The sequence below is a fragment of the Pipra filicauda genome, unplaced genomic scaffold, assembly GCF_003945595.2.
Source record: "Pipra filicauda isolate LSUMZ 115617 unplaced genomic scaffold, ASM394559v2 scaffold56_size3634133_pilon, whole genome shotgun sequence".
Classification (NCBI taxonomy): Eukaryota; Metazoa; Chordata; class Aves; order Passeriformes; family Pipridae; genus Pipra; species Pipra filicauda.
This window is the reverse complement of record NW_024104720.1, coordinates 1,992,767-2,017,088: the sequence shown is the minus strand read 5'-3', so window position 1 is coordinate 2,017,088 and position 24,322 is coordinate 1,992,767. Positions and strand designations below refer to the sequence as shown.

General features: G+C 35.6%; 1 long non-coding RNA gene across 2 annotated transcripts in view; it reads right to left on the bottom strand.

Moving 5' to 3' along the window:
- The window catches only part of LOC120324521, a 104,210-nt gene that overhangs the window by 16,401 nt on the left and 63,487 nt on the right, over window positions 1–24,322 (bottom strand). Inside the window, exons 3-4 of one of the 2 annotated variants that reach the window (XR_005565896.1) lie at window positions 17,594–17,670; window positions 645–688 (exon numbers count right to left, since the gene is read on the bottom strand). This is a non-coding gene — a long non-coding RNA (uncharacterized LOC120324521). The remainder of the gene's footprint in view (window positions 1–644; window positions 689–17,593; window positions 17,671–24,322) is intronic. The other variant, XR_005565895.1, reaches the window with a different exon arrangement.

Here is a 24,322-nt window from a genome sequence, read left to right as displayed (position 1 = left end):
TAACATATGTGCAGTCTAAGTTCTTTGATAAAGAACTTTTAGTTCTTATGCAAGATTATTTTTTTAATCATTCGTTATTATTAGATCAAAATTTAGAATGGACTATAAATCTCAGCTCTGTAGGATAAGTTGGTTTTTTTTAAACTATAAGAAAAATATTTATTTCAGGTTAATTTTTTACTTTAAACAACAGAAAAAAATGGAAACAATAAAACTTGCCTTTTTGCCAAGATGAGTGCTTATATCTGAAACCAAAATTAGCTAGTTGCTCCAAATAGATTTTTTAAGTCATTTTATGTTTCTTTTTTTTTACCCAATATGAGTAAATATGGCAGAATCTTGAATGAATTATTTACTCTTCGTATTTCAACACTTTCCGTAACTATTAGAAAACATTAAAGATTTATTAGGAGTTGATTACAAGAATAACAGACCATTTTGAAAATATGACTGGAAGTTCTATGGGCCATTAAAAATGATTGGCCAAATATTTAACAATGATGTGTACTGCGAAAAAAAACACATCCTTACTTCACTGGAAAAGTTGGGAGTGTTTATCTGCTCAGAGTATTTTGGACCAGTGCACTTTCTCTTTATTAGATGAGTTCTACTATGGGGTAAATTGTCCTTTAAAAAAGACCCACCTTAATGCCAAACAGATCTTCAGGCTTAAATCCATCTCACCTTTCTGTAACATGAAAATGAAAATTGAACTCCACGCAGTTATAATGTAGTATTACAATTAATTATTCAACTAACCTGAAAAGAAAAAATTTGAAATATAGAAGATATTCAGCAGAGTCACAGTTTGTACCTCCCCAGAGGGATTTAAAAGAAATGTAGATGTGGCACTGCAGTACATGGTTTAGTGGTGGACTTGACAGTGCTGGGTTAATGGTTGGACTTGATGATCTTAAGTACCTTTTGCAACCTAAATGATTCTGTGATTCATCACAGCACACGTTGACTAAAGCCGTGTATTTCTATGACATAACCCACAAACCCAATGTGAATGAATTTGGATGCTTATGAAACAGTCTGTGCTATGAAGTTGCTTGTGCTACACAGGAAGGACAGTGTAACAGTGATTGATGATTGACCTTCCATGCTGGACTGCTTCATATGTTTATGATGGAAGACTTTTGAAGGCCAGTGTCTCATTGCTAAAATCCTGGCCTTTCAAATGTCTCAGGGGGAAGCAGGACAGCTTTATAGTGCCTTACCAACCAGGTATATTTAGCAGTCTGCATCAACCAAGACATTTACACTGTATTAATTCATCCAATCTAAAATTACAATATAAAATCAGTACTTAAACCACAGGCTTTGTTAATTTCTACTTTACTTTATTGCTTCATGAAGACTTTAGCCCATCAAGATACAGTCCTGGTTCTAGGGATGATGCAATGCTTTCAGAGTGCATAGTGAAAAAATCTGCCTGAAGCTTCCCTTTCTTTCTCACTTTTCTTGTCCTTCCTCTGTATTCCCGTAAAATGTTAATGTGATAATTTCACCAGCACCATTTCCTAATCACTAAAGAGTATCCTGAGAGTTTCAGAGTTTTTCTGGTCTAAACAGTTTACATAGCCTGAACTCCACAGTCACGTTGGGACTTTGCAATGTTGATTTGTTGGTTTATTTTGGCTTGAGTTGATCATCACTGAATTCTGCCTTTTTATATTTTACAGTGGTGAATTTTCAAAAAGGATTCACAGTGACCCCACTGGAATTTTATATCCTTGCAGACAAAGAAAAACCTCTGGCTTAAGTAGGTGAGCTGCGAGTGGTGTAGGGATGCAGATAGAGTTTTAGGTTCCACAGGTCCTACAAATAGAAACTATTTTTTTTTAATCCTCTTTCCTGAGTTAGAGACCATGTCGTGCTCCCTGTTAGGTTTCAGGAATAGATGGGACACTCTGTATGAATGGGGAATATGAGAAGAGGAAAAAGTGGCTGGATTAGATTTGGGCTGTGTAAATGTTGATCTTTCCTCACCTGCTATGTGCAAGTTTTCACCTCACTGAACACTTTTATTAAATTTTAATCAAAAGCACAGAACAGATTGTTGATTGCAGAAATGTCTAGCCCTGCTCTAAGCTTCCCTGCTAGGCCAGTTTATAGATGTCAACAGTACCACAAATGACATTGAGGTTAATGTTGTTTTATAGCATAGATGTCCTACAAATTGTCACAAAACCCAAAACCACCAAAAAAATTCTGTGGTTACATAATTGTGACAGACCAAAGAGCCCAAGCCTCTATGAGTTGTTAAAGACTGACTTATGTTCAGAAGGTTCCCTCTACATTTGTTGTTCCTGACGCCAGTCTTCTGTGAAATCACAATTTGGTTAGAGGAGGAGGGGGCAACTTGTGCTGAGACCCCAATTTGAGAGTCTGTCAAGTGTATGTTTGGGGGAGTATAAACTTGCATCTCATCCATAAGATCTTTGATCACAAATAGATGGTCTGCCTCTTTTTTTGGGAGTCATACACGATCAAAGAGATCCTTCATTTAGAGATGCAAATGCTGCTGTCAAGCCCATTAAATTCATGACAATTTTTTACAGTCCTGCATTGTACTTCAAAAGAGCACTTTTTTTTAAAAAGGTCACAACCATTTTGATATCAGATACTGTTATTTGTGAGTGGAGAGTTCAGCAATCTTTTCTTCTGACATAACATCATATGAATATGTGTATTAAAGTAAAGATTAATCTCTCGGAATGAGGAAATGAATTTTTTAACGGATGTTAAAAGGCTAATAAGTTCACAACCCTTAGCACCCAGTGTAAATAGCACATTTTTATACTACAATAAAATTTTACCAGATTTCTGAAAGTATGTGATCTCTTGAAAAGAAAAATCATAAGAAACTTGGATCAGATGTCTATTATTTAAAAACTTTACAGTCCACTAAAGACTGCTTTTGGCAGGGAAGTAGGAAATGAGTTGGAAAGCATTAATAAACTAAAACCAGCAGCTTGTGGTACTTGATCTGTAAGTGAACTCTAGATTACTTTCATTTTTTTTGAAGCCATGAGTAGTCCTTAGGAAGACACTTTATCTAAGTAAAAAAAAAAACAAAAAAACCCCCCCAAACAAAACCCAAAATAAACAAACAAAAACAAAACAAAAAAAACCCAACTAACCAACCAAACAAAAAACTCACCAAAAACCCCCCACCAAAACAGAAGGAGGGGAAAGAAAGTTTAGCTTGGACAAAAGCTAGAAAAGACAGAAAGCGAAGTACATGGAAATACTTTTTTTTTTTTTGCATTGAATTTGAGTAATACTTTTAGTATTCCACAGAAAGAAACATAAAATTGCACTAGTATTCCATTTTAACTTCACTTACATGTTACTGAAATCCATTTTACAATGAATTCATAACAAAATATCATTAGTCTGGCACTGCAGCACAAGAAAGGTATGTCAACTAGTTGATAACAAGAAAAACAGGGTACAAAAATTTTGGGGATCTAAGAATTGATTCCAAGACAGCAGTTTGTTCCACTGGCTTGACAGGCCGTAATTTTTTCAGGTCTTAAGCCAGACCTACTTCACTCCTCAATAAAAAATGTTAAGCAGTTCAAATTCAGTACAAAACTATGTAGAATGAGGAAATACCAGTGAAAATACTAGCATCTGAAAAGCACTATTTCTAAAAAAGGTAGAAAACTTTGGAGATTGTCCTGAGACTTTTAAAAATTGGGCATTTCCAGAGTTCTTGCTTCTTTTTGCAAAAGGTCTCAAAGCTGTTTCTATATATTACTGGTGGGGGGTTGTTTCCTTTTTTTTTTTTTTAAAAGGGCCCAAACAAACTTTGAAAAGTCTCTCTCCTTTTATTTAAAATAAATTTGTCAAGATTCAACTGGTTTTCTTAAAAGCTTTTTCTGAGGATTGGAAAGCATGTTTTGTGTGAACTCAAGCACCTTAATTGAAAGGTGTCTATGAGTGTAGTGAAGCCTTAATTATGCTGTGTTTTATACAGAATGTTAATTAGTTGTTGTGCTAGATGGGTATTAACAAGAAATAAAAGCAAAACAGTTTTAAAGAGTATGTCTATAAATCTCCTATGTTTTCAACTTTCCTTCCTGTGATCTTTTTATCAGTTCTTCAGTTACGTTAGAATTTTATAGGATAGAAAAGACATCCATCATTAAAAACAAAAATAATTTTCTTGAAAAAAATGTTTCTGGCTGACTATGCATGTCCATAACAAACAAGAATGAGATCGGGGCAGCAGTTTGTCTTCCTTCTGGTAGGTTTCCTTAACATAATGCTAATAAGACCATTCTCTGTGACTATTACCAAAGCAGCAGCCAGAGCAGATTTGAATAGATAAACTCTGTGTAGTAGAAGTTCTTAGGTATAAATCTTTAAAAGGCTAAAATAAACCATTTTTGTGTGTATGCTGATACAATAGGTACCAGCCTGCCTAGATAATTAGATGCATATGACTATTTTCTGCACTGAGTAGAATGATCTCAGAAACAACAATTCCAAAAGATTTGAAAAGGCTTCCAGAAAATACTCTAACAAAGCACCTCTGGTAGTGCACCTTTAGTAGAATGGGAATCCATTCCACTAGAAGGAATAATATGCTGAACTAATAATTAGCAATATTTGAAATGTAGAAAAAGAAAGAAACCTTAAGTGTAAAAGACTTTAAGAGACAAAATAAAATTAAGAGATGCAGTTGGTCACCATTCAATGAACACCTAGAGTCTACTGCTTCTTGCTGTGAAGCTAAGGGGAGTCAGAGAAAATACTGAATATTTTTTTCTACTACGCTTCCAATTCATCCCAATAAGAGCTTACAGTCAGCAGGAAGATACTTTGTTTAACAAGTTAAATTACAAGGTGCTTACTAAGGCTTTGAAATTTTGATTTTAAACTGATATAAGGAAATGAAAAAGAGTTTTAACCCAAAACAAAGATTTCTAAGACATCATATACCTGAAAACAGAACTATGGAGTGCAGAGCAGTTTTGTTTGTCCTCTGTAATTTTTTATACTGTTATGACAAACCACTATCACAAAATTCTTAAGAGCTAGCAGTGGTGTGGGATTATAGACTGTCTTATATTTGCCAGAGCATGATTAGTACTACTGAAGACAGTAGAGGAGCAGACTCCTAATGGACAAGTTGACAGTGACACATATAATTGGATAATATGGTGCAAAAATCTTTGGGACAGACAGGCAGGCAGACAGACAGGGAGGGAGAGACTGATTTAAGAGCCATTGCTATTGGAAAAAATAGCAGTGGTTTAATTTGGATAATAATTATACCTAACATCTCTGCTTGCCGTATTAATAGCATTAGTGTAATTTTTTTTTGTGTCACTTTGTGAAAACTTGACTTTCCAAGGCCATGCATTCCTTGGGCATCACTTAGCAGAAGGCGAAAAATGTATGAATATTTTTTTAAAAGCCTCCATTTTTTCTTCAGAATGATAACTGAGACCAGAGGTGACCCTTATACACAATTGCAGTTATTCAGATCTAAAAAGGCAGCAAATTCACATGTAACTATATCTTCCAGCTTCAACAGTAGGGCAGACTGTCAGCTCCCTCATCTGTCAGCACTTGTTCAGGCTAGTAAATGAAGACCGGTGCATACTAGCAATATCTATTTGCTACAGGATATGCACTCCAGAAAGTCACGAAAAGGAGTTTCAAGCAAGGGCCAAAACCAATCAGTCATTTTCTCCTGTCAATGATAAGAAAAGCAACATAAAAGAGAGAGGTGCTTGTCCCAGAGGTGGTATCAGTAGCAAACTGTCACCAAATAAAAATAGTTAAAGTCCTAATGACTGTACTAATTCAATACAAATAGCCAGGTTCTAGTTAGCTTAGCATTTCCTCTTGTTAGGCCTCAGGCAGAAAAAACAGAGGTCTTACTGTTCAGAAGACAAATTATGTGCAACTTGCTTTGGGTGAAAAAAGATATGCTGAAATGGTGGGACAATCAGTGCCATCTTACTTCCTTGGAGCTGAAGTCCTCAAAAAACATGCCGTATGTCATTAAATTAGCAGAAATCTTCCTGCCTTTTTCTTCTCTGTGTTATGGATGACTCAGTTACAGCTATAGTCACTCCCACGCTCAATATATATTTAATAAACCTTGAAGCAATGGGAAGCTCTGCCATCACGCAGGAAGGCTGGAAGAGGACAGCGAAGCAGAAAGAGTGCAATTCAGAGGAGCTGTATTGATAAGCTCTCCCTTCCAGCAGTGAAACTGGATGCTCTTTGAAAACTCATCTCCCTGTTGCCCAGCACCATAAGTCGAATCACTCTGTAGGAAATTGAAAAGTATCAATAAAAACCTACTACTCTGACTTCTATTATTCAAAAATTAGGTTAAAAGTCTTCAAATCCAGGGTGAATTTGTAGGGAAAGACTGACTAAGGCTCCACTGATGCTGCCCCATCTGACATGTATGATCCTAATCACATTATGTGCTGCTGTATGTCTCTTCACATGTATATTGAAGCTGTCATTGGCTATGTAAATTTATTGTACTTTTCCAGTACCATATACAATGCTTAATTCAACTTAATCAAATATCTGAAAAGGAAAGATGCTTTGATAGTTCTTTCCAGGCCTTTATTCATACAGTGTTATGTTCTAATATTTTAGAAACATTTTACATATATAAAATATGACAAGGAGTGCCTTGATTCTATAACTTGTATTTACATATTTGCAATCTAACTACTAAATCAGCACACGCTGCTTGTGGTGGTGTAAATCTTTCCAGAATAGTCCACTGTGATGTCACGTGAAAGAAGCCAAAACAACTATGCCTGAGCTAACAAGGTATGAAAAAGCATGGAGCCAGCTTAGTGCATCCCACTGCCCATGTTAGTACATGTTGGATCTCTTTCAGGCAAGTCATCCAAGGAACAGCACTGTGATACTGCAATGTCAGAGCTCTTGCAATGATGGTTGTTCACACTGTCTTTTAGTTGAGCCCCTTCAGTTTACACAGAAATATGTGACAATTTTTTTAAATGTAGAAAATATGTCACCTAGAGACTGAAACTATTTAAAATATATGAGTATTGTTCCCCACTTCCAAAATAATTATAGGTTTCTATGATAATATTTAATTAGAAATCAGTGAGTGTTCTCATATTACAGTGTCTACCATAAAAGTATTGTCTATGTTGGTAATCTGTATCTGGAAACATGGTTTGATAAAACATATATGGGGGAAGAGTTCTGACAACAAAAGTGTAGCTGACAATAAAACAAAAGATTAAAAGAACTCTTTCTATATAGTCAAACTTCCCTTCTCATTGGACTTTTTCTAGCACTATCTTTGAAACATTAAAAAAAAAATCAAAACCAAAACATTCAAATGATGTTTTTAGTAGTTGCACTTCCATTCCTCTTTCATTTTTGCCTGTCAGCTTCTTGCACTGATGTCAGTAATTTAACCGCAGATTTGACTTGCATCTTGCACTGCCTTTCCAAATCCTTGCACAAAAGATGTTTGGAAAGAGACTGTGGTATAATGATTTCATTCAACCTGGATGTTTGATTTCCACAGCTCCTAAAATCTACAGTGAAACTGATAAATTATTGCAATAGTAACAAATCCTCCCTAATCTTAAGTCTGATTCTGTCTTCTTTTATTAGCAAGAAATGAATCCTATTCCTTCTGCACTGTAATGAAGATCAATCTGCTATTGTGTTTTCACTTCTCATGCGGACAAGTTCAGGCTTAGCTCAGGTCATCTCCTAAATTTTCTCATTGATAAACAGATGGCTGGAGTCTTTCAGTAGAAAGAATATTTTCCAGTCTTTAAATTATTTTGATGGCATGACTCAAACCTCTCTTAAGCCTTTCCAGTTTACTAACATTCTTCTTCTGTTGTGGGTACAACAGAAGTTCAAGGTTGCAGTAGTCACAGAATCACAGAATTACAGAATGGTTAAAGTTGAAAGGGACCACAATGGGTCATCTGGTCCTATTGTTTGGCACCTGCACAATAAAGAAGTTCTTCCTCATATTCAGGTGGAACTTCCTGTGCATCAGTTCCTGCCCATTGCCTCTTGTCCCATTGATTGGAACCACTGAGAAGAGCTTGGCTCCATCCTCTTGTCACCCTCTCTTCTAACACTTGTAGACATGGATAGTTCATTGTTCACCAGAACACCAGCTCCTTCACCATAGATCTGCTTGCCATCAGGTCATCCCCCAGCCTGCGGTTATTCCTCAGCAGGTGCAGGACCCTGCATTTTTCTTTGCTGAATTTCAGAATGTTCCTCTCTGCTCATCTCTCCAACCTTTCGAGGTCCTTCTGAAAGGCTGCACAGCCCTCTGGGGTATCAGCCACTCCTCCACAAATAATTATGGGCATGTGAGTGGGTAACAAGCTGTTCATGAGCTAGCATGAACAAAGGTCAATGGCCAATGGTATCCTAGGGTGCACTAGGAAAAGCATTGACAGCATGTCAAGGGATGTGATCCTGTCCCTCTACTCAGCCCCAATGAGGCTACATCTGAAGTGCTATGTCCAGTTCTGGGCTCCTCAGATCAAGAGAGACACGATGCTCCTGGAACAGGTCTAGCAGAGGGACACAAATATGATTAGGGAACTGGACCATCTCTCTTATGAGGAAAGGATGAGGGAACTGGTCCTGTTCATTCTCAGGAAGAGATGACTGAGGGGAGACCTCATCAATGTGTACAAGCATCTCAAAGGAGGGTGTCAAGAGGATGGATCAAGGCTCTTCTCTGTGCTTCCAAACAATAGGACAAGAGAAAATGGGCAGAAACTGATGCACAGGAAGTTTCACTTGAATATGAACAACTTCTTTCCTGTGTGGGTGACTGACCACTGGAAGAGGTTGCCCAGAGAAGTTGTGGAGTCTCCCTCTCTGGAGACACTCAAGAACTATCCGGAAGAAATTCTGTGCAATGTGCTCTAGGATGACCCTGGCTGAGTAGGGAGGTTGGACCAGATGACCAGCTCTGGTCTCTTCCAACCTTATCCATTCTGTGATTTCAAATTCACTCTTTTTATATCAAAGAATTGCATGGACTTGCTTTAGTCACCATCTCATGTAAATGTTCAGTCAATTATAATCCACCATGATAACTAACTTATTTTTTGAGAAGACGAGGGTAGAATATTAAAAAAAGATGTATCTTCTGCAGTTGGGCCAAAAGCGTAGATGTGTGTTCCATCACCTGTGAACCAGACAAGGAGAACTCACAGACTTTCACTCATGCCCACATCAGCACTCAGTATGTTGATTTTTATAAATGAAGTTTATAAATTTCTTAGGAAAAAAAAGGTTAATTTTATAAATGTATTTTTGCCCTTTTATTTCCAAATAATTTTTTTCTGATAAAATTGATCTAGTTAATATTCATTGCTCTCTTTTTATTCGTAATTTATTTATTGTTTGTGGAGTTACCACATTTTATAGCTGCTGTTATTTATCCTCTAAGGTAGCTTACTGGTTACTTTGAGTTTTGACCAGGTTGAATTTTTGCCAATAGCATTTTAGATATCTAGTTAAAAATTATTAAATAATTGGCAATAACTGTTTAGTCTTTTCTAATTGAGTTTTGTCTCCAAGTTGATTTGTCTTATAATGGTTTTTTGCTTTGTTTAACTGGCCCTTTCAAGCACCAAGTGTATATCTCATTGGTATGTCTTTTATTCTGTTTGCGTACTGTAGTAAAATCAAGCTGTAATCATTTGCATGCAAGAAACCACTAATTTTTAATTCAGTCACCAGATCTTCTTTATCTGCCAAGATGAGGTATAAGGCAGAATTCCTCTGTGTAGGATGAAACACTCTCTGAGTTAAGAAATTGTCATCTACAATTTTTAGAAATACCTAGGATATTTCAGTACTACCAGACTGAGAAAACCCAGCATATGTCAGGCAGATTGAACTCCTCCCCAACCCCTACCCTTTCCCTGATAAAACATTTTTTCTTCCTACACATTATAGCAAGGTGCTTGAGGGCAATCCATAGCATGGAGGAGAGAGAAAGTAAAAGGGAAAGAAAAAGATAGGTAGATTAATTATCATGATAAAAACTCTTCCCCCCAGAGAAGGGGTTGATAGAGATGGTGATCAGCTCCGGTCCTAGATTTTTTTGCCTGGGTGATCTTCTTCCTTTGCTTCCTACTGAATATCTGTGGAAAAAGAGCATCCCATTTTAACAGGTGTAGCATACACATTTTTTTATTCTTTGTGTCCCAAAGCTGGAAGGAATAACAGAGAGTGTACCAACACAGAAGCTATTCCAAACCATCAAAGTATCTGTCTCTGCAAAGCACATAAGTAATACATTTGTTCTGAATATATATGTGTGATAGTTTATTATATTGTCACATTGATTCATGATTCAAAATTATTCGCCTTAAGATGATATGATTTAAATTGGATGAGGATGGTTTTCCTTCCCAACAGTGAAATTATCAGTAATAAGGAGAAGATGGAGTTTAACTGAATTCTCAAAACTCGGGGCTGAGACTTCATTCCAAACATTTCTTTTTTTTATCCACAACAGCCCTCCATTTCCCTCTCTTTGTTGTCTGCATCATTGCTATTGCCATTCTGTCTGACATCACTCTACCTTCCAAACTTGATTTCTGTGTATACTAACAAACTAGGAGGTTGGTAGGGTTATTTTTGTTTGTGTGTTTGTTTTGTGCAGGTAGCTAAAAAAATATAAAAATAAAACAGGAAATAACAGCCCTAAATAAAGAGAATAAATATAATACATACTTAAGGAATTTAAGTTGTCTGGGCCTGATAAACTACATCTGTGGTTATTTATAAAGACATATAGATGAAGCAGTGGTAATCACATTATTGAGATGCTGGAAATTTGTGAATGATTAAAGTGATGAAGTATTGAAAGACTGCAAAACTGAAAATAATACTTGGTATTGAATAAGTAGATGAATAAAATTAAGGAGCCACAACTCCTTAAATTCCATTTGTAGAAATGGTATTCATGGGATATCTGCCATTTTGAAAGCACCTAGGGGAAGGGCTCAGTTAACATGGAGTTGGCAGAAGCTAATACACTCAAGACAATTTAATTGTTATCACAGTTCTGTGTCCATTCTCTGGGATCGCTAAAATAAAATAAAAATACAAAATTATAGTGGTGAAATTTGCATAAAAAGCTTTATTTTGAAGTAAGCCACTTTTTTTTTAAATGTTCAATGAGTGTTGCTACAAGATGATGCCTATTTGGAGGCACATACTGAATATACCAAATATATACTATCAGAGTAACATAGCTGTAGATAGTTTATCAAACCCATTAATTAGAATAGAATCAGAGAAATCATGGGATAGGATTTTTCCTAATAATGAGAATTATCTTTTGGGATTTATGAATGAATTGTAAGAGTAAAATGATGAAAATAACAGTTGTGTTTGATAAATTAAACAGTTCTACAGTAATAATGGTTACATAATTTTTAAAAATATCAGGAAACCTGTGCCCTGTTGATATATTCTGAGAAAAAACAACATTCATTTCCCTTTCTTTTTATTAAATTTTTAGTTCTTGAACTGTGGACTCGTATCATTTTACTGTTTATCAAAGGTCACATGAAATTGTGCATGAAAATACATGCGTTGTACTGGCTTTAAATTTGCAATTAGAATGGTATGTTTAAGTTGAAAAGTAAAACCTGAAGCATCAGATTAAATGGAGAAATGATAAACAGGCGAAAACTTGCTAAGCAAATTATTAAATTAGTAGCAAAACTATACATTCCTTGACTATTTTAAAGGACAGTAAGTAAAGCACTTGGTGAAGGTTGAACTGAAGAAGTCCTCCCTTATGTACATCAATTTGGCATAAGGGGAGGGAAATTGCCAAGAAATTAGAAAAATCCAAAGAAAGCTGAAATAAATTTAAAAAAAAAATAGAAAAACAACATTGTGTGACTTTTTCTTCAAGTGAAAGTGTGAAAGGATATTTATATAATAAAAAGTCATAATTTTGCATTACTATGATTACCATTCCATCCCTGTGTAGAAAAGGCCATTAAAGTAACGTAGCTGAGGAAATAAAATTTTAAGTAGAGAAAATCCTCTCAGACTTCAATTGCAAATGAATTGCACTAGTAGCTCTTTTGTAGATTTGAGACATAAGCTGCAGCACAGGATGCTTACCATGTTATACCTGAGAGATATGTCCTAACTTCCATATCCTGTTTTTGAGGAATTCCTTGACAACTCTGACAGCAGACCTATGTTCCACTCAAATGCAGGAAGTCTCACTAGGAAGCTTTATTGAAAGCAGACTTGACTACAAATTCTATTAATACTACTGTTCAACATTTTTATTTCAGCTGATCCAAAGCAGTTGAGCCTCTTCCACTCTTCATGGCATTTGGAGTAATATGCACTGCTCAGGAAGAGTAGGGAGCTTTGTAGTACTATCAGAAATCACAGTACTACATTACATTATGATAAAAAAATTAAAAAAGGCAAGAGTTTTGTGCTGTGATTAACAATGAAGTTACTGTGCAAAAGAAAGGGCTGACTCATGCTTGTCCTGCTATTGCCACTTGCCTCAGATCCCTCAGATTTCAATGTTACCAATTTGTTTCTTTAACCTGTGAGAGATCTGTATAACGGCAGAGTGCACCTTCTAGAGAACTCTTTCAAGACCTTTTCAGACTGCCCATCTCATCTCTTACACCTTTCCCTTGCATGCTCAATTCCAAATATTTTTCTTGACCTTTTGGCCTGCAGCTTCTTGACACAAACTGCAGAGAAAATCTAGAGCTCTGGCTCCTGTTAACCGTAGACATGATGTAATCCTGCCTACATTACTTCACTATTTTTTTCAGTATATGCATGTATATACATATTCTGCTTAACTAGTCATCCGGGGAAGGATGTGAGATCATTTTGTAAGATTGGACCAGAACGGAATTTAAGGGTCGTTTTTATAAGCAATTGGGCAGCTGCAGTTAACTCCATATGAGGAAGCAGTCCCCAGACATTGTCTGAATTTTAAGTCCTTCAGGTGCAGTTTTGAATATCTATGTATATCTACATTTATAATATTTTAAAGGATAAGCAAACCAAATAAAATGAAAGATAAGATGGTACAGAAGTACTCAGTTACTGCAAGCACTTCTGGGCTTCCAAACACATCCATCCAGCCCAAGGGCACTACAAATCTGCACAGGTCGGAATGTTAAAAAATTATTAATATAACCTTTCATAGTAGAAACTACTCTTGGCTGTTATGAAATCAAGAAACTGGATTAAACTTTCAGAAGCTTTTTTAATTAGTGGATTTCAGAGAGAAATTCCATATTTTATAGCTATGGATGTTTATTGCATTCCTGTTACTCACACAGTTGCAGTACCTGGAGAAGGCAATTGGTTTCATCTTATTTCTCAAGGGGCAGGAAAGAAGGTTGAGAAGCCATCATGCATTACAGTCAATGTGGCCCTTCTCTGCTTCTAGTACCTGACTAGAATGCTTCTGAGAGCATTCATTTGTATAAGCAGTTCAGGAATTTGTCTAATGCCTGGACAAGTAATACTCTACGTATCCAAGTACTCTGCATGTGATACAGCTGATAGATATTAATTGGTTGCCAAGACACTGACCTTGTCAATACCCAGACAATTACATAATTTAATATTTAATATTTTATATTATTAATATATAATATATAATATATAATATATAATATATAATATATAATATATAATAACACATGCTTAATATAATTAATTATATTAAGCATATACACACATTTTCTGGGTTTTGTTTATCCAGTAGGATTTTGTTAGTGGTAAAAATGCAGTAATTCCTTTTTTCATTCTTCAGTGTCTTACTTTGCAGTCCAAGGTTCTACCAAAAGACAGTATTCCCATAAGAGTTTTTTCACCCTCTACCAAGTTTTTATGATATTTATAAAGGAGCTGTGAGATACTTTAAAAAAGGAGCTCTAATAAGCTTATTATGAAACAATTTTTACTTAAACAAAAATTATTTATGAGAAAATAAATTCATTTTTAACCCCTACAAATCTAATATACTGATCTATTACAGCTGTTGCTGAAATCAGCAGTTGTTACTGGTAAAAATCTCTACAGCTGTGTGTGGAATTCACTTTTTTTCAAACCCTCATATTAATTATAAACTCCGTGTAGGAAGTCCTAGGAGGTCTCACTGTATCTTTAATCTAGATTTCCTCATAGACTTATTTTCTTTATGGCAATTTTTAAGAATGTCTTAGTGAGGACATTACATTTTACAAAAGGTGTTTTAGCATGAGCCTAGGCAGAAATGATACACTTTATTCAAGCAAATTAAAAGAAGAAAGCAGAAATTTGCAAGTAATCTTAATTTCGCTGCACTTTTAAGTAAGAACCTCAGGAGTAAACAAGTTGTTTCAGTAGAGATGGCCTAAATCGAAAAGGCTCCATATGCTAATTTTAGAGGTGCTCAAAGTAACCAGACATAGTTTCAACAAGTCTATCATTAGCCTGGATTTGTTTCTCTTGGTTTCAACTGCCACTATTAATTTCTCAGCCTGTCAACTTTTATATAAAACAAGTTTTGTCATAAGAAAGTGTATTTTCACTATCTTTTTTCTCCACATACTTTGGGTAGTGGCTGTAAAGAGACTTTTTTCCTTAAGTCTATCTACTGTATTCTGTTCTAGTATTCATTCAACTTCTCTTCTGGAAGTACATGACAGTTACAGAGTCAAAACTTATTATTTTTAATATAAACATCTTGGTTCTATACTTCTTAATCAACAGTGCTTTAAAAGAAAATAAACTTTTAAAAGAGAAATCTATACAGGAATCCTGTCTCTATGTCATTTCTCATAAGAGTGAAATAAACCTTTTGACATTTTTTTTCAGATCCACTCTACTTTCTCTTATCCCCTCAGCTTTCCCTCATTTGTACATCTTCTTCATATACATATGGACATATGTATAAATTATTAATTTGCTGTACATTTTCTCTCGCAGTAAGGGTCAAGGAGCTGGAATTTATTTTCATTGTTTAACCTATGCTCCTCACAATATGTTCTTTCATTTCTAATTGTAATTCATCTATATACTGAACAGATAACATGCAGCATTATTCTGAGATTTCTGACAAGGATAAAAACCTTGTGTAAAAAAAAAAAACAAACACCAAAATGTCAGGAAGAAACACATCTCTGGAAGCTTACACAGAATGGAGTTGTTTTGAGAGCACAATTCAGGCTTCCTAGGAAGTTTCTCTGCTGCTGCTCTTTTGAGCTTTTAAGCTACTTGCATTGTTTCATGACATTATTGGATGTAACACAAAATTAATTTTGAGAAACTCTAGTCATAAGTACCATATATAACTTTATAAACAACAGTTGATGTAAATTGTATAATATTTGACATTTAAATTCTTGAAAAAGAGGAATTTTGAAAGAGTCTAATGATGAATTAATGAAATTAAATAATCCGATCTTCAAAATGTGTCAGTTATTGACCTCAAAGTCATGATCTTGGTACAGTTCATCTCTATACAATAGACTTAAGTAAATAAAATGGGTAAAATTAAATAACCAACTTCTCTATCTTTAGCCTCCATATGGAATCAATGTTTAGCTCTCATAATACCTTTAAATTTTATTTGAATTCCTTTTTAATTGAGGATTTCTTTGGTTTCTAAAAAGAGAAAGGGAAGGAATTAAAATCTGGTGGACCCCACATGCATGATTTGTAAGGCTTAAACCAATACATAAAACATTTTGTAGATGGATTGACCTTCACTATATTGATTTCTAGCATAAAATTCTAAAACTTATAAAGAATGACCTTTTCTTATTAAAATATAGAAATATTTAAAAAACTCTCAGTGTTAGACATTGCAAAATAAGGTGCTCATTATTGCATAAAAGTGGTGCTGCAGAAGTGTATGAGTACAATGTTAACAATTTCATATTACGTAAAGCATGTGCTGAAACATGGAAGAAACATACATTTCTCATTGTTAGTTGACAACATGGAAATAGTATAGCTGCATACAAATAACAGAATGATTTTCTGGCTTGTGCTCTGTAGAAGAAAGTGTCTTCTACAAAATTTGTGAAAATAGTGAGAGCCATTCTTAAATGTTACTTGATGATCTAATCAAAGTTCCTTTTAGAGTCTGAATTTTCTTTGACTTTCCTGACTCTTCCTGCAGTTCCATGAGTTTACAAACAACATAGGCAACCACAAATGAGTATAAGTATTCCATGTAATTCAAGTGCTACATATGAAGACACACGTTCACAATTTAATCCTAGAATTTCAAATATCCAACTACCTTCTCACACAGATGTTACCTCCATGATCTCTGCCTGTGAGCGTTGGTTGGTGTTTTTTTTAACTCAGAGCAATAACGTATTCTTAGTAAATATAATTCCCAGGATATCTCTGGGCTAGCACTACAGGTTCAGCCCTTAATCTTGCTAAGAAACTCATTTTCCTGAGGCTTCCAATGACATCGTGATTTCTCTGCACTGGAGACTTCTGTTACTTCTTATTCCTACAGTAGCACCTCTCTAAGGTGACATTGCGTAGTCCTCCCGTCACAGAAGGACTCAAAGTTTTCAGATATTAGAAAAAGCAGTTGGCAGCAGCTCATTTCTTCCATGGAGGGAGTCTAATATTTTTTATTGTTTTAATGGCTGGAAGAAGCTCTAGTTCCTCTGTGAGCAAAGAACAAATGTTTACATTATATTTGTGATTAACCACTAGACTCTTCTCCTTTTTCTCATTGTTGCTGATTAAGAGGAACATGTCAATACAGGGTATCTAAAAGTATATCTCCAAGAGAACTGTCCTAAAAGGCAAGGCTTTTCCCTTCCTACAGTTCTTTCTGCCTGTGATTGAATGAGACCACAGAGAGCATGAAGCTATCCTGGAACAGTGAAGTGAGTAAGCTTTAACTACATCCATCATTTCATGAAAGGGAAGTCTATATATGCGTGAAAAAGCTTGAGAAGTACAGGGGACACTTTCAAGGTGTGAATGTGTGCACAGGTGCTAAAAAAGCTGTATTTTTTTTCTGAAGCCTTGCAACACTGATGATTTACTCTTGGAGCAGGGAAAAGTGAAATCCAGACCAGTTGTTAAGAAGCCTGTGCTACATGGCTTTAGAATTTCACACCATCAATGCAAATAGTTGTAAAATTATTAATGCTTTTGAAAGATTTAATCTCTATTAAAAAAAAATAAAACAAAAAACAACAGAGGACTATGAGCTTACACAGACAACCTGAATATTTATGTATGCTATCTGAATATTCAGATTCACGTCCATTACCCTCATGCTCATTTCTATCTCAGATAGAGAAGTGGTTCCAAGATGATGTGAAAGAGGAGCTTCACCCAGGACAATAAGCAATATAGCTTTAATAACAGGCTTCTTGATAATATAGGTGTCTTTAAGAGTCATAATGGACACGGTGGGGATTAAAGTCTGTGTTGTTAAAACCAAACCATATATTGCAAAACTCCAGCTTCAAAAACATCAGCACTTAGCAAAACTAAGAGGAATTAAATAGCATGAGTTACCAACCTGTATTAAACCTGTAAGGAGTAGCACGTGGCAGGAAGCGGTTTGGTAAAGGAATCAGTCTGTTTCCATGAGGATGGCTGGAAAAAAAAAAGACAGTTACTCTCTTCTGTAAGCAATTAATCTAATAAAGAGATGGATTAGTTTTATGAATCGTAGAATCCTCTTACCACTCATTCATTACTCTAACTAGTGTGTATTAAAAATCAATTTCCACAAAATAGAAATTTTCCCACACTTTGAAAGTCAAAACAACATTTCGTTCCTAAAATTGGAATAATTTGATTTGCAGTGAAAAAGATTTTATGCCACTTTAGATTTATAAGTGAAACCAGCTGAATTAAATGAAATAAATTTGCAAGCACAGCAACTCAAAGTAATTACTTCAGTGTGGGTCGGCATGGCCACAGTGGTTGTCCTGTGTGTTGAGTCTTATCAGGTCCATGGGAATGGATTGCTGTACAAAGACCTTTCAAAGTCAAAGGGGCTCTGGAGTACACCCAAGCTGCTGATTTCTGGCCTTTACACATAGCAAAAATGTGAAGAAAGCTATGCCCACGTGTCTTAGAAGAAAAAGAAGAAGATATTTAGATTAGGAAACTGGTTGCAAGGGCTGATGAGCACAAATCAGAGGAGCAGATAGATAAACAGCACTTAATAAATTATGGAAGAGGCAAAGGAGCTTTTGGACAACTCAGATAGGCATTCAAGCTCTAGCTGGCTATAAATATGAACAAACTAGAGTTATGATCAATAAGGTTTCTCTAAGAAGTTTCAAATGGCAGTTTGACAATCTGTTCATCAAAAAAAGGGATTGATTACCACCATCCCCAAAATAATTTATATTATGCTCCTTTTTGCTATTACAGTATTGCTTAGATCTACATTTACTAATACAATGAAATTTAGTTTTAGTTTGGGTATTTAAAGGACAAATCTTACATTAAGATATAACTACTGTCAAATGTTTCACAAATGGAATGCCATATATACAGATCTATTTAATTCATTTCATGCAAATCTTGACCTCTCTGAAAAATATATGACTGACAAAACCTAAAAAATTGCAAAAATCATCTTTCTAAAGCATATTTAGTTACATGAGTTGGAAACATTAAAAACAGGTTTAAAAAGACATGCTGAAAAGCCAATGCTATAAAGATTTGAGTCTGCCTAACTGGTAGGTCTAGACTCATTAAATGTCAAAATACTGACTGTCTCTTATTTTCAGAACACAGAAATGTATATTTTTCATGTCACATATGCCAGTGGTGAAAAGCAATTCAATTCCAAGCTGGCATGATATTAAAAAGAACTGCTGCAAAAATTTCAGTAACAACAAACCCACTTCAGACCTAAGGGAAAGCCTGCAGAGAAGTGTCCTTACTGAAATTTAAAAAGAGAGGCTTTGAACTACAACATGGAAACAAATACGGACATTTTCTGTGAGCTCAAAAAAAGAAAAAAGAAAGAGAATAGATTATTCCAAAACGGAAATAAGGTCCTGGCACCTAAGCAATAAAAAGCTCACAGGACCAAATATGTTTAGTCTCTTCCCTTCATGTTTAGCTTCAGTTTTGACTAAGAAAATGTTATCCTTTCAGATCAATAAATCTTGGTAATGGCCTCTGCAGAAGTCAATTTCCACTTTATTCTATACAGTAGGGAACACAGTATGAGAGACTCAAAGATTTATAAAGCGTATTGTGGGGCTGGGAAGAACTGCAGGTTAAGTGCAGATCTTGCCTCCTGAAACTTCAAAAGAGAGTGAAAGAGAACTGAAGGAAAAATAGGGCCAAAATGAGGCACTGAATGAAAAGAATAATTTAGGATCTTTCTTTTTACACTGAAGGTCAAAAAGCCTAACACTGGTTCATTAGGAAAAAACCTGAAGTGAGTTTAAAGCTCTAATTGGTTTGGGTTTTTTTGGTTTGGTTTGGTTTGGTTTTTTTGTTTGTTTGTTTGTTTTTTTAGTAGGAGTTTTTATACACTGGGCAATACTCCCAAGGCTTGGTAGCTACCAACAGGCTGAAGACCAACAACCAGCCATGACTTAACCACATGAAATAAGGGCTTCACAATCTGGCTTCAGCTTAAATGGCACATGTCTACCTCCTCTGATTTATCAACCTCATCTTATATGATGTTTTCATGTGAGATGGAAAACAACACCACAGAACCACAGGGACGTGTAGTCTTGAGTCCCCATATGTATGGGGGAAATGGTCTTGTTGAGAGAGGATTTGCTGATAGTAAAATGCTTTTCAGTTAATCTTGGATGAGTAACTGTCCATGCAATTTTACTGCAGACTGCTTGACAGAATTCTGCCACAGCTGCAGTCAATGCAAACGGCATCCTCTCAGACACATTTGGAGCTGATGTCTGTGGCAGACCAGGAATGGTAAGCACTAAATCTGAGGCCACATGCTTTGCAGTGAGAAGAGACTTTCCTTGTGTAAATAGACGGTGTGCTACCCACACTCTGGATCAGAGAAAAGGTGCTGTGCATTTTATTTGCAAGTACAGGTAAGCTGCATGGCCAAAGAAGTATAGCATCAGATGGCTCAATGGGAGCTGCAGGAGAGCCTGCAGGCTTTAAACTGCGTGTTCTCAGAAGGAAACCACCTCTCTCCAGAAGACCACACAGAGAGTAGCCTCCTAAAATTGGCACCGTGAGAATCTGAAGGCAGTTTTGTGGAGATTTACTGAAAAGACAGTAAGGTAGGACTACACAGCTGAAGGTAGAGGTTTAGGTAGCTGGGATGTTGCAGATTAAAAGTAAAATAAAAATGTCAGACAAAATAAATTCTACCTGAGCTCACCTGAATGTTAACCCCTGTTAACATCGAAAGGTTAGTCCAGAGGATTAGTGATGGGCTCTTTTTTTGTTTCTGTTGGCCATAATGAATGGAACTAAGTGATCTTTAAGGTCTCTTCTAACCCAAAACATTCCATGTTTTTATGTTTCTATTTGATAATTTTCCATAAGCAGCAATGGAGCTTCTGGAAGATCTATATAGTTATCTGCACAGCTTGCTGGGGTTCTGCATGTCCCCCTACCCAGAGGTACGTGAACAGCAGTACATGAACCAGCACAGAGCTGACAATGCAGGTTGCCCATGAGGCAGCAGAAGGCCGAATAGGAATGAACAGGAAGATTTTGTTGGTTTCCCAGATAGTATCTGCTCTTGACTGTCCTGATATGTAGAAGAGAAATCTTTAATTTATTTCATTAAGCATACTATAAGACTTTAGGACTCACTGTGTAAGTGCACACATGAATAGTCCTGTTAAATTACTAGTATGTTCACATCTGTGCAAGCTTTATTCATATTATCAGGTTCTTTAAGCTGTATTTGCATAGAGTATTATAAAGAATATCTTTGCAATTCCCCAAAAAGAATATACGCACTTTCATTTCTAATTTGCGGACACAAAAAAATGGAGTGAAAGAAACAGTTATTTTACTTTTTTTTTTTTAATGTAAGAGCACTTCTTACTAATCCTAAATGCCTTTTGCAAAGACAAAAATTTAATTAACATTAAATTTTATCACTGTAATAAGATATGGATTACCATAAAGGTAACATAAAACATAGAATAGAATCATAGAATATCCTGAGTTGAAAGGTCCATTGGGTCCTGGCCTTGCACAGGACATCCCAACAATCCCACCCTGTCCCTGAGAGCATTGTCCAAATACTCCTTTACCTGTGCCACAGCACCTCTTTGGTGCCGTAACCACTTCTCTGGAGAGCCTGTTCAATGCCTGACCACCCTCTGGGGGAACAACCTCTTTCTAATATCAACTTAAACCTCTCCTGTCTTTTCCTCAGGTCACAGAGCTGTTAATAAGGCCTCCTGATGGTTCTACAGAATAGTTTTGCACAACATGCTTTAAAAGGCATATTTTTAGAAAAAACTCCAAGTATCCTGATGGGCAACCCAAGACAGAGGACAGTAAAGAACTTAGAGAAAATGTTGTTGTACTGTTTAGAAAGTAAACTAACACTTAAGTCCGGTTTCATTTCATTCTATCTTAATAACCATGATCCACTGATTAAACACTGCTACCAAATTAGGGCAATTATTTTCCTAATTCACAAAGTGTTTATGACAAGAATGTGTAAACAATGTTACCTAGAAAGTGGACAGGAGAACTTGCTTTAAAAAAAATACCTGGAGGATTGCTCAACTAATTTTATTCAAAAAGCAAGTTTTTCCTTTTCTATTGAAAGAGAAGCTTGGCAGACTGTTAGTAACTTTCAGAAAGTTATAAGCATTTGGAAATAACAAAATTAAAAAAAAAAAATAAATTCCAGTGTGCACTATAAATTCAACTCCTTTTTTTTAAATTAAAAATGTAGTTATAATAACAATTTTCACTGCTCATGAGATATAACAACTTGCTTAACACTAAGCAGTGAAGCAAGATATGATACAAGGTAAAACACAAATTCAGTTAGTTTTCAGAAATACTGTCTTACTGCTCTTGACATGTCACCATCATAGAGAGTAGACAAACCTAGAGAAAGGATTCAACAGAGAAGGACAAGGAAAAGAATAAAGGAAACAAAAACTGTAGCAGACTATAAAGAAGTAGGTGAGAGAGATATGCGGACACTAAATGATGGAAACATGAATTAATCTTCTATTCACTTACACTAATTAGAAAACTAATAAAATTTTCTAAATATGTAGGTCACATTCACTTTTACATTCACAGCCAGAAGTAGGACTGCATGTTAATTGAATTGATGATGTTATGAAAGGAAAATGTACCTTTGCAATTTTGTTTAAAACTGTACTGAAGTACACGTTTATTTCTACACAATGCATAAGCTGACAAGATCTAAGATTCCTTCTGTGGTATGAACCGAACTATGCATTATGTTCAGAGCTAAAGGTAGTCTCTTTTTTCAAAATCTTGTAGGCTATGCAAACGCAGATGAAAAAGGATAAAACATACAAAGATCGATATGATGGTGACTCATATCAGCTAGCTAGCATGTTTTTGGTGGAAGGAAAAGGTATAAAGGGGACTACTTAAATGGAACAGAAAAAATGAGAAAGGCAAAGAGGAAGCATGGATGTGAGGTAAGGAAGTTGTCAGAAACTGAGCCTGAATGAGACAGTGGGCAAACAGACAAATGATGCAAGAGAAGTGCTAGGCAAAATTGTGGTACAGATTTTGAGTACTTAGGAAGTTGATAAAATTCTTACTGTTTCTGGGTAGCTTTTCCTTGATTTGCCCCCTGAATATTACAGGGCTGTGGAAGATATGTCATATGGATCCAATCACCTTCAGGGATATTTTCCCCATACAGTGTAACACAGGAGAAAGTGTAAGGAACAAGCCTCAAATGGTCCTACTTTATCCTTCTCTTTGTTCAATGCTATATAGATAATTTTTAGATCTTTTCACTATCTATATAGTAGAATGATTAAGGAGACTGGTTTTTCCCTTTTGTAGAACCATTTCTAGGAGGAATGGACCTGTCTCCCCTGTAGAGCATTAGATGAAAAACTCATAATGGGCACTGTTGTTAGAGAAATACCTTGTAATAGGAAAAGAATAGAGTTGGCATAAGGAGAAGTAGGTTTCTGCCTTACTTTTGTCTACTTAATTCCCCAAAGTGTAAAGAGGAGTACACTTTACTTTTAAAAGAATTATCACAAATTATACTCCCCCTCTACCTGAAGGATACTCTCCCCAAGGAGGCATCGTATTTGATTGCAATTCCTCCGGTGGATTACTACAGGACCCTGTTTGCCTTCTACACTGTGAGGTTGATCACAGCAGCTCCAGTATAAGTTATATTTTTTTGTTCCTCTACATTGTTTTATTACACAAACTGTCTAACCTGATCTGTGCTTCATCCGAATTCTACACTACAAAGGAACATTAAAAATATAAATAAATAGTTTTGTAAATTGTATTTCTAAAGACCCTATGAATTTTGCTGAATGCAGAGATGTTTAAACCATGCAGTGCTTTATCTACCCTTTTCACTCACTTCAACTTTCCCAGCAAATGAGAAAAGAAAGCCCTAGTTTTATTTGACTTTAAAAGGCACTTATTTCCTAGAAAGTCAAAACAATGGAAACAGTCTGCAAGTAATGAAAAGTATACATAAAATGTGTTCCAAAAAGTATCTACTGCTCACTATCATACTTCCAGAAATAGCACAGAAGCCTGAACTGTCCCATTTCCCTACAGTTTTAATTCATTAATCACGTAGTTTTCCTTCAACTTTGAAAATTAACTTATTCCCTTTCCCACTTGTATTATGATGTCATACCACAAACTAGCTATGACAGAACATCAAAGAAATGAACCTAATTCTCTGATCTTGACAGCACTGTGAAGAATATTTTCATGAATCCTCTGCTTTTACTTAATATGCAATGGGGATTGTTTGACATTATGTAAATGCTATCATCTTAATTTCCAGAATTCTGTTTCGTGGTAATAAATCTGTCCCAAACAATCAACAATATAACTGTTTTTCCACTTCCATGCATAGTCAAGTTAAAATTTAATTTGGATGGTTTTGTAATCACTTTGCAGATGGATGTGTTTTGGGTTTTTTTTTGGGGGGGGGTTGTTTGTTTGTTTCAGTGGGTTTTTTTGTTTTGTCTGTTGTTGTGGTTGGTTTGGATGTACGACCTGAGAAAAATGAGGCAAGTAACTGAAATCTTTTAACTGTATGTGCAAAGCAACAGGTTTT